The 10077-nt window shown below is 43.4% G+C and overlaps 1 protein-coding gene and 1 long non-coding RNA gene across 6 annotated transcripts in view; one reads left to right on the forward strand and one right to left on the reverse strand.

Annotated features, from left to right (window-relative positions):
• rnf146 (ring finger protein 146) overlaps positions 1-1734 on the reverse strand; it is a 31797-nt gene extending 30063 nt beyond the window's left edge. For 3 of the 5 annotated variants that reach the window (XM_068025190.1, XM_068025203.1, XM_068025197.1), the window contains exon 1: positions 1531-1649. The gene's annotated coding sequence lies outside the window, so the exon portion shown is untranslated. The other 2 variants (XM_068025214.1, XM_068025209.1) reach the window with 2 other exon arrangements.
• LOC137359145 (uncharacterized) lies at positions 1405-8680 on the forward strand. The gene is made up of 2 exons (XR_010971469.1): positions 1405-1763; positions 4399-8680. It is a non-coding gene; the product is annotated as an uncharacterized lncRNA (long non-coding RNA).
• The last annotated feature ends 1397 nt before the right edge of the window (positions 8681-10077 follow it).

A 10077-nucleotide genomic window follows, 5' to 3' on the forward strand; every position in this document is an offset into this window, starting at 1 on the left:
GAAAGGACTGCTGTTTGTCCACAACATTCAAAGGTCCACAGAGGGACAAAGGAAATGTTTCCTTCGATGAGGCCTTGTACTGTGCACACTGGAAAAAACTTTTACAAAAAGTTTTCAAAATTGGTTCCCTACACTCAAATACAACAACAGGCTTCTGTGGCCTGTTGCTACCAGTTTCTACCCTGATCCTGGTAGGCCTCCATGATCTCCAAGGAGCTCAATTCCAGCATGCAAATATCCTTGGGGCCAGAAGTACAGCTGCATTAGGGGCATCTTGGGGATGGAGGGATGAGAAAGATAGGGCATTTTGTTCCACCCCAATGGCAGATGCCCAACCAGAAAGTTTAGCCTCAAGTTCCTTCGCTTGGAGTGATATAAGCAACTAGGAACAGAGGTAGATTGCAGGAGTTTACATTTCTGTATTTGATTTGAGAAGCTGTATTTAGTTCCACAAAAGACAGATTACATGAGCAACCAATTTCAGTTTGAGTTTGATTTAATCTCAAAGAATTTTATGTTTTTCTTTATAACCCCAGTTTTAATCTTTAAAGGATTATTACACTTTCAACATAATCATTTTCTAATACCTGTCCACTGTGTTCCAGTTTTTATCTACACCTATGAAGGAAACGAATAGAGGAAAGTAAGCAGGATCAGGATTTTAAATGCACCTCCAAATCCTTCCTTCAACTGATTGATTTTGTTGATTCACGTTATAAAAATACAGCACAAAAAGAGCGATTTTGTGGTAAGGCCTGTGAATACCAACAAGCCCAAACCTAGGGGAAGGCCCAAAGTGAGAGCGAAGAGCAACCGAATATAGCAGTAGTGGGCAGGCAGTCATCGAGTTTGAGTTTTAAAAACCTGCAGATTCACTGAACCTCAAAGGTTTTACGTGATTCTCATGAAGTTGTTCACAATAAAAATAGTGAAAACTGTACAAATCAAAAAACAGGTTTCCACACCCCTCTCCATCACCCACCCCCGAAAAAATGTTTCATAAACTAACCTGATGAGTACAAGGATACATTCGCAGAACAATGACTACACGTTAAATAGAGACTACTGTGGCCTTACAGCTTATAAAGTCGGAACACCTGCTTATCATTTGTTTCAAGATGATCCATCAAGAGGATGGTTCCAACAACGAAACACAAACGAACCGGTCAGTCCAGCTGGAACGTAGTGACAGCAACAGGAAAGTGAAAAACGGGGGGCGGCGGGGGAGAGAGGGAGAGGCCAGCGGACAGCCCTGCTGTCTCTTTGGAACAAGGGCCGGTTCCTGCTGCTGCTCCTACCGGCGGCCGGCCGCCCGGCGCCGTCTCCCCACTGCTCCACAGCGCGTTCCATCGGAAGTTTCTCCCAGTGTCAGTGTGTTCGAATGGAAGGCAGTCGCCCCGATGATACAATCAGCACCGAATGCCGATCCCGCCGTCACCATAGCGCCCGAGGGAGGCCGATTGTTTCTTTATGACCTAAACAATGGAAGCGGGAGGGTTCTCTTACTGTCTCAAGGTTCTCATCACTTACCCGCACGGCTTCTCCGCGGTGCCCAGCGCCTCGCCCGCCCGCTGCCAAACACCCACCGAGCGACAAACAAAAACAAACGCCACTTCTCCGTCGCCCTCTTAGCTCAGCCCCCCCGTGGCCGCGCACCTCGCCAGTCGCAACTTCTGCACGTCAGCTCGGCGGAGCGTCCTGACGCTAATCTGCCAGCACTCTTCATCGCTGGCCCAGGGAATGGCTGCAGAGATGTGTTCTCGGTGAGAGCTATAACATGTCGTACGTCGTAGGATTATTGAGCGCGAGTGACTTAAACAGCGTATCCAGTTCGAGGAGTGGCTTTTGAAGGTGTCTTTCAATTGAAGCATTCAAAAGGGAACTAGATTGTTATATGAAAAGGAAGATTGTGCAGGGTTATGGGGAAAAGGTGGGGGAAGGGAACTGAAGGAATTGCTCTTTCAGAGAGCCAGTGCGGACACGATGGGCCGAATGGCCTCCTTCTGCACTGTAACGATTCTGTGACTGCTTTTTTCCTCTCTGTATCTGAACATTGGAAAAATCCCAAACTATTATTATCTGGCTTCAGCAAGGATTTAAAATTCCCTGTCACATCGTTGTTGCCCCATTAGGGGGCTGTTTGGTATGCTTGCTTCTCAATAAACCCAAAATTGCACTGACTCAAAAGTTTTGCAGTGACACAATCATATTGATTGTGTTGTACTGACTGCACTGTGAACGTTTGTGGTGTTTGTAGTTGATAATGAGCATTTGCCCTGTCTGGTGAGTTATGATTTCGATGTAAGTGCTACAATTCAGCTCACATGTGAGCTCCACGGCTTCCGAAGACCATGCACTCCCTTTGAGGTGCTGCATCCTGGACCCTGAGAATTTACATGCCACATGGAAACCTTAGAGACTTGCAACCCCTGTGATTGTTGTCTTGCACAAGCTGCATTTCCACATATTGTGTGATGGAGCATGCCTGTCTGGTGAATTGCTGCCAATCAATGCGACCCCAGGCCATCACCCAGAATTTTACACCTCCCCGGAAGGGGGTGGGGGTATAAAATCGTGTAGGATAGCAAAGGTGCCATGCTCATCACGTACTTGCCCCTGCTGCTATTTTACCAGCAGTGGAGGAGGTAGCAGGTGTCCTGCCTGCTCTTAAGCCAATTGAGGCCCTTAAGTGGCCAGTTAAATGGTCACTTAAGGGCCTCTTCCTGCTGCCGCTGGTATTTTACCAGTGGCAGATGGACAATTCACCATCTGGGAGGCCACCCAATTAAACCTGGTGGTTTCCCCGTGGGCTGGGGTCTCTCCTGATCGGGCACCCTGTGCCCCACAAGGGGTTCCCCCGAGCCCTGACCCCACTTAACTGTTCTGAGGCTGGCTTCCATTCTGGATCCTCTCACTGGGTGCAGTCCCAACAGTGGCCACTGCTCCCAGTGGCACTGCTGGGATTGAAGAGCTGCTGACCCTCTGATTGGCTGGCAGCTCCTGGAGGCAGGATATCCTGCCTCAGAGGGACAGAAGCCAGGACTGCAGGCAATTAATTGCCTGAGATATGCAAAATAGCAGCATAACTTCCAGGCCCGGCAAAGGCGGGCTTGCCCCCCGGCTTTCCAGCCAGTGGGTGGGTCCACTACCTCATCGTTAAATTTCACCCATTGCTTCAGGAATTCCTGTAGTATTCACCCACTAAACAGACAAGATAGGTGCACCCAGTGAATGGCTTGCTTTGTCTCCAACCACATAGTGTAACACATGGCCTCCCATGTGTTCACCTGAAGCAGGTCAGATGCACAAGCCTTTTTTTAAAATCCTGCACAGGATGTGTGACAGACCTGCTACATGAGCACTCTATGTCCAACTAATTTAGTTCACTCTGTGTGATAGTAAGAAAATGATGAGTGCACAGGACACAGCAAATGCTATGGGCCCTGACAATATTCCAGCTTGTAGTCCTGAAAACATGTGCATCAGTGCTAGTGTTTCCTATGTGTCTACGAGTGTCACCATTAAGTGTCGCTTACTCACCAATTACCTGATCATTGATGCTCAATTCAGATTCTGCCGGAACCAGTCAGCTCCAAACCTCATCATAGCCTTGTTTCAGACATAAATGCAAGAGGTGAATGCCAGAAGCGAGTTGAGAGTAGCTCTCCTTGACATCAAGGCCGCATTCAAGCAAATATAGCACCAAGGAGCCCTGGTGAAACGAAGGCTGGCGACATGAAAATGATTATTGAGGTCAGAGGGCAATCAATGCCATCTGTTACGACCAGATGAGAAAGGTGTCTAGGGGTCTTTTACTGTCTTCACCTGATCTTATTGTAACAGGGTTTAATTTTAAACACACTGTGTTTTGAGCTCCCCCTTTGTGAATCCTTGTTCACAGCTTTCCAATTATAAGGCAAAGAAATGAGCACACCAGGTTTTCTTTAGGTTTAAAGAAGAAAAGTGAAATTTATTAAACCTCAAACTTAAACTCGAATACGGTTAACACCTATGGATATACGACATGCCCACGCTAACATACACACGCGATACACACATGCAAATAGGGACAGAAAAGAGCAGATGAAAAATAAAATGGAGAGGTTTGAGGCAGTCTGTAAAGGGGGTTTCTTGTTACTGTTTCTGTGTTTCCAGCTCGCCGTAGAGTCCTAGATTGTAGACAGCTCTTTTTGTTGGGGCCCAATATTCTTAAACCTTGTTCACTGTAGGAGATTTTTCTCTCTTGGTGTTCATATGTCTTTAATGGTTCCCGGAGCTGGTAAGAGCGAGATGAGAGCAGCCAGGAGAGAGTTGTTCTCAGTCCAGGAGCTAACAGCCTTCTGAGTTCCGAAGAAGGGTCACTGACCCGAAACGTTAACTCTGCTTCTCTTTCCACAGATGCTGCCAGACCTGCTGAGTGGTTCCAGCATTTCTTGTTTTTACTTCTGAGTTCAAGGTCCCTGTTGGAAGTTCAAATTCAAAAAATGCCAACAGTAAGTCATATGTCTAAACTGGCCTGACCACGTCTGTTTGTGTATTCAGCCATCTTAGTATTTAACCTGGAATGCTTCAACGTCTGGTAAACAAAAGTCCATTGTGGATTAAATTGGAGCAGGGAATAGCTCCTTTGTCTTTTGAAGTACTTGTCTGTTGATATGCTAATGTCTCTCTCCAGCCAAAGTCTTCAACTGTTTTTTAAAGCAAGTTCTTTCTTCATCAACAATAGTTCAAAATCAATGTTCATGTGACAAAATTCATTTTTCCTCATTCTTGGCAGGTGGGGGGGGGGGGGGGGCTTGCCTGCCACATCCTAGGACGTTGCTTCAGGAATTCCTCAGAAGCATCTTCAGCCCAACCATCTTCATCTGCTTCATCAATGACCTTTGTTCTATTATAGATCATGTGGGGCTGTTGGCTGACAATTTCACTATGTTCAGCTTCATTCACAACAGTAGGCTGAAGAGGGTGCGGAAGACCACCTGTTGCAAGAGACATGCCAATTTGATGAGTGACCTTTTTTGCCACCACATCTAGCAACTACATGGATAGTCCTGCATACAATTTTTCTCTTTCCATCATAAAACTACCATCACTCACAGCTCTTAATTATGTCTCGTCATCAAAGTCACTTCAACATTTTGGGAGCTTTTCCACTTCAGTATCCCTGCTTGTGATGCTCAGCCTATCAAAATGAACGGTTGGGAAATCGCAGCTGGGGAGCAGAGAAGTGGAATATCTGGGCCAGTGTCTACATGTATGACAACTTTCATACAAGCATCATTTTAATGGAAATCAGTACTAGTTATGTCCCTCTTTCCGCTGTGCTTCCCCTTGTTCCCAATGTGCAATGTTTGATCTCTTAAACTTAATCTAGTGCTCCTACTATATGTTTCTTGAGTGACAAGCTGCTGTGTTTCATCGTTGCTGGGTTAGAATTCTGAAACTCTCGACCTAATAGCACTTTGGGAGTACCTACACCACATGGATTGTAGTGGTGCAAGAAGGCGACTCACCTGCACCTTCTCAAGGGCAAATAGGGATCAGCAATAAATGCTCAACTTGCCAGCAATGACCACATGCCATGGTTGAATTTTAAAAACTGTACACAGTACTCCAGGATTGGTCTATCCAAGGTTTGATAAAAGTTTACTGTAACTTCTCCATTTTTCAATTCAATCCTTCTGGAAATAAGCCCTAGTGCTTGGTTTGCAATTTTATGGTCTTATTAACCTGTGTAGCTACTTTTGGTGACTTGAGTATCTGTACTCCTAGATCCCTTTGCTCCTCTATCCCATTTAGATTCCTATTTTCCAAACAATATATGACCTCCTTATTTTTCTTATCAAAATGTAATCCCTCACAATTATTTGTGTTGAAATGCATTTGCCAATTATATGCCTGTTCTCCAAGTTTAATTTTTGACCTACAGTGATGGTTACACAGTCAAAAACCTCAGCTCTTCTGAACCATTTAGGATTGGTATCAAGTCTTTCTTCACATAAAGCGTGATCAAAATATGCAATGGCTGAAAAGAAATGAAAGCAAATGAAAGGATTTGCATTTATATAGTGCTTTTCACAACCTCAGGACAACCCAAAGTACTTAATTACATACTTTTGAATTGTAGTCACTATTGTAATGCAGGAAAACATGGCAGCCAATTTACACAAGGCAAGCTCTCACAAACAGCAATGAGATAGATGGCCACCTTACCTGTTTTAGTGAGATTGTTTGAGCAATAAATGAAGGATAAATGGTGCCATGGTGCTTTTATATCCACCTGCGGGGCAAACTGAGCCTTGGTTTAACGTCACATCCAGAAGATGACACTTCCGACAGTGCAGTACTCCCTCAGTACAACACTGAGGAGTCTGCCTCGATTCTGTGCTCAAGTGTCTGGAGTGTGGCTTAAACCCAGACAGACCGAGAGAATACAGTACTACCACTGAGCCGAGGCTGAAGGCAGAAACCATGGAGCTATTTATTTTCATGCTGTGATGTGGGGAGTTAACACCCACCCACCACTGCCCCTATGAAATAGTGTAGAAAGAACTGGATAAATACCTAGTTTGGAAATGGATTGAAAGTTACAAGATTACATGTAAACAGAAATAAATACTGTATGAGACTCAGTGATTTCTGTGTTACTGTGAGTAAGGACATGTCATCTATCGAAAAAAAAGAATGAAAAGGGTTAAATTGTAGAGATGCTGAGGTGGGTAGATATTCAGGAGTTCCATTTGTTCTTTTGAGGTAACTTGCAGAATGTTTCTGAGATTATATTAGTGTGGTGGTATCCATGGTTAGTGTAGGATGCATATAGTCTGTAGAAAGAAAAGATTTCTCAGGTCAAATGACCTTTGCTTATTGAAGCTTTCAAGTATTGTTCTAATCATGCAAGCCATTTTGTCCCATAGAGCCGACTACAAGGAGAGGAGTTTTTATAAATAGCAATGATTTGTAAAAGATATGTAACAATTTTGGAGTGAGCTGTCTGATATCCAAGTGTAATATCTCAACTAGCTGTTCAATTAAGACTAATGTTGCTAAGCAGGAAAATAAAGCACCTTTAGTTACATATCAAAAGCAAATTCATTAGGCCCAAAATTGCTGGGTATTTGCCCTGCTAACATAAGTATCTTGGCGGAGAACCTCCCACTCACCACAACTCCAGGCTACACACCCCACCCCAAATTTCAAGGACAAGGTCTTTTGCCTGGTCAGAGTGGGCCTCTCACACTTGCAGAGAGAGATTAACAGCGGCCATTTTGAACAGCTGGTGGTACGTCGGACTGGCACCATGCTGCTCTGATGGTGGAGAAGAGGCCTGATCAGATTGCGTAGAAATGCGTCCTCTCCAGGATTAATTACATTTCCCTGGTAAAGGTTGAGGATCTGTTTGGAGGCCACAGCAGCATTCGTATACCAGCCCTCATCTGGCATAAGTTCCATTGAGGCCCAGAAAGAGTTCAAAGGGTGGAATTTCTGGTGGAGCCTAGGAACTCCTACAGATATGATCCCTTGAAGTGGGAAGGTGGGGAGAAGATCCATTCGTGGCTCCCACACTGGAAAATGGTGGGCAGAATGCCAAAGGAACTGGATTCTGACTCATTTTCTGGTTCCCCTTGGGCAATCCTTTTCAGTTCTGTCCAGGGCCTGGTTAGAATTTAAGGCTAGTGTACTTTTTTTAAAGACTGCATTTCAGCCCAGGATCTTTACATTTCGTCCAGTGAATCCTCGTAATCCCCACAGTTAAATGGCTTGCTGACTCTCAGCCCGGGCTCACATCTATCTCTGCAAAAAGCCAACATTTTCAGAAAAGTGGAGTGATGAAAATTGTTGGAGGAAAGGGTGAGAGATAAAGAAATAAACAAGAACTAATTCTATGCAACTCTGGTATGCTTTGAAGAATATAGCTTATGTTTATTCAAAATATATTTTTAGTTCAATTGTTTCAAATTATTTTAACATCTGGACCTTGTAAAAATAAATACAGGCAGGAAGTAATCAAACTGGAACAGATGACGCTAATAGTCCCTATTAATTGAATCAGCAACATTTTTTAAACAAAGGGAACTTTCCTCCTTTATCATAATATAATGAAAGCACTATATTGTTCCTGTTATTTCATTTTAGGTTAAGATTGTAGGTTTCACATGAACTTTCATGTTCCTGTATGTGATTAAATTATATTACTTGGTAGTTGAAAGTAATTTGTAACATTCCTTCTGCTTCAGCCAAGAAAACACAAAAGCAATACTTTTTATATTAATATTTTTCATAATATATATCCTTCAAAATAAATTGCCCAACAGTTGTAATGAAAGTAGCTTGCATACCTCAGCAAAGATCTGATAAGCTAGGAATACAGTATCTATATTATCACTAGTTTTCTGGGAATATATTATTTTCAGTTTCCATGAACGTAGCTCACTTAAGGTCAGATAGTTGACCGTGTCCTATTATTGAAATGATAACTTAATGGAAGGTTGATAAGTAATGACAGCACTGAATAATTCCAGTATTATGTTGTTTTAATTACATTTTTCTGAATGCTAGAGATGTTCATAATGGCATTTAATACAATATCTGTAAAAGTGGTGCTTTCAATGAAACTTAGAAAAGACAAAACTGTTGACAATGTATTATTTTCAAGAATTGATAAAAATATATTTAATTACTGGCAAAGCCCACATCATGATTGCATAGCAGCAACTATTTGATGTGCTTTGTGCTTAGACTGATGAATTGCAAGCAGAGAGGTCAATTCTGGTGAATAAGCATTTAGGATTTTTCCATTTTACACTCAAATATAAAGTGTGACTCTTTTTTTGCTTTTGTCCTATCAGTAATAATGGTTGATGGTGTAAGTACCATCTGGGAAAATACTGAAGCAATATAGAATTAATACTTTTGAATCACAGAGTGCTACTTATTCTGAGTTCACAACAAAAGGACTGTGTTATCTCAAATAAAAGCAAAATACTGCGGATGCTGGAAATCTGAAACAAAAACAAGAAATGCTGGATTCACTCCGCAGGTCTGGCAGCATCTGTAGAAAGAGAAGCAGAGTTAACGTTTCGGGTCAGTGACCCTTCTTCGGAACTGACAAATATTAGAAAAGTCACAGATTATAAACAAGTGAGGTGGGGGTTGGGCAAGAGATAACAAAGGAGAAGGTGCAGATTGGACCAGGCCACATAGCTGACCAAAAGGTCACAGAGCAAAGGCAAACAATATGTTAATGGTGTTTTGAAAGACAAAGCATTAGTACAGATTAGGTGTGAATATACTGAATATAGAACATCAGCAAGTGCAAACCTGAAGAAAAACAACCTGAAAAAAACAGTGGGTAAGCAAACTGAACAAACTAAGATGAAATGAAATAAATGCAAAAAATGTAAAAAGGAATGCAAAAAAAAGGAAGAAAAAATAACTAAAAATGACTAAAAATGAAAGTAAAGTGGGGGGCTGTCATGCTCTGAAATTATTGAACTCAATGTTCAGTCCGGCAGGCTGTAGTGTGCCTAATCGGTAGATGAGATGCTGTTCCTCGAGCTTGCGTTGATGTTCACTGGAACACTGCAGCAATCCCAGGACAGAGATGTGAGCATGAGAGCAGGGGGGAGTGTTGAAATGGCAAGCAACCGGAAGCTCAGGGTCCTGCTTGCGGACTGAGCGGAGATGTTCCGCAAAGCGGTCACCCAGTCTGCGCTTGGTCTCCCCAATGTAGAGGAGACCACACTGTGAGCAGCGAATACAGTATACTACATTGAAAGAAGTACAAGTAAATCGCTGCTTCACCTGAAAGGAGTGTTTGGGGCCTGGGATAGTGAGGAGAGAGGAGGTAAATGGGCAGGTATTACACCTCCTGCGATTGCAAGGGAAGGTGCCCTGGGACGGGGACGTGGTGGTGGGGGTAATGGAGGAGTGGACCAGGGTGTCGCGGAGGGAACGATCCCTTCGGAATGCTGACAGGGGAAGGGAGGGGAAGATGCGACTGGTAGTGGCATCACGCTGGAGGTGGCGAAAATGGCGGAGGATGATCCTTTGGATATGGAGGCTGGTGGGATGAAA

Source organism: Heterodontus francisci, chromosome 3 (assembly GCF_036365525.1).
Source record: "Heterodontus francisci isolate sHetFra1 chromosome 3, sHetFra1.hap1, whole genome shotgun sequence".
NCBI classification, from domain to species: Eukaryota; Metazoa; Chordata; class Chondrichthyes; order Heterodontiformes; family Heterodontidae; genus Heterodontus; species Heterodontus francisci.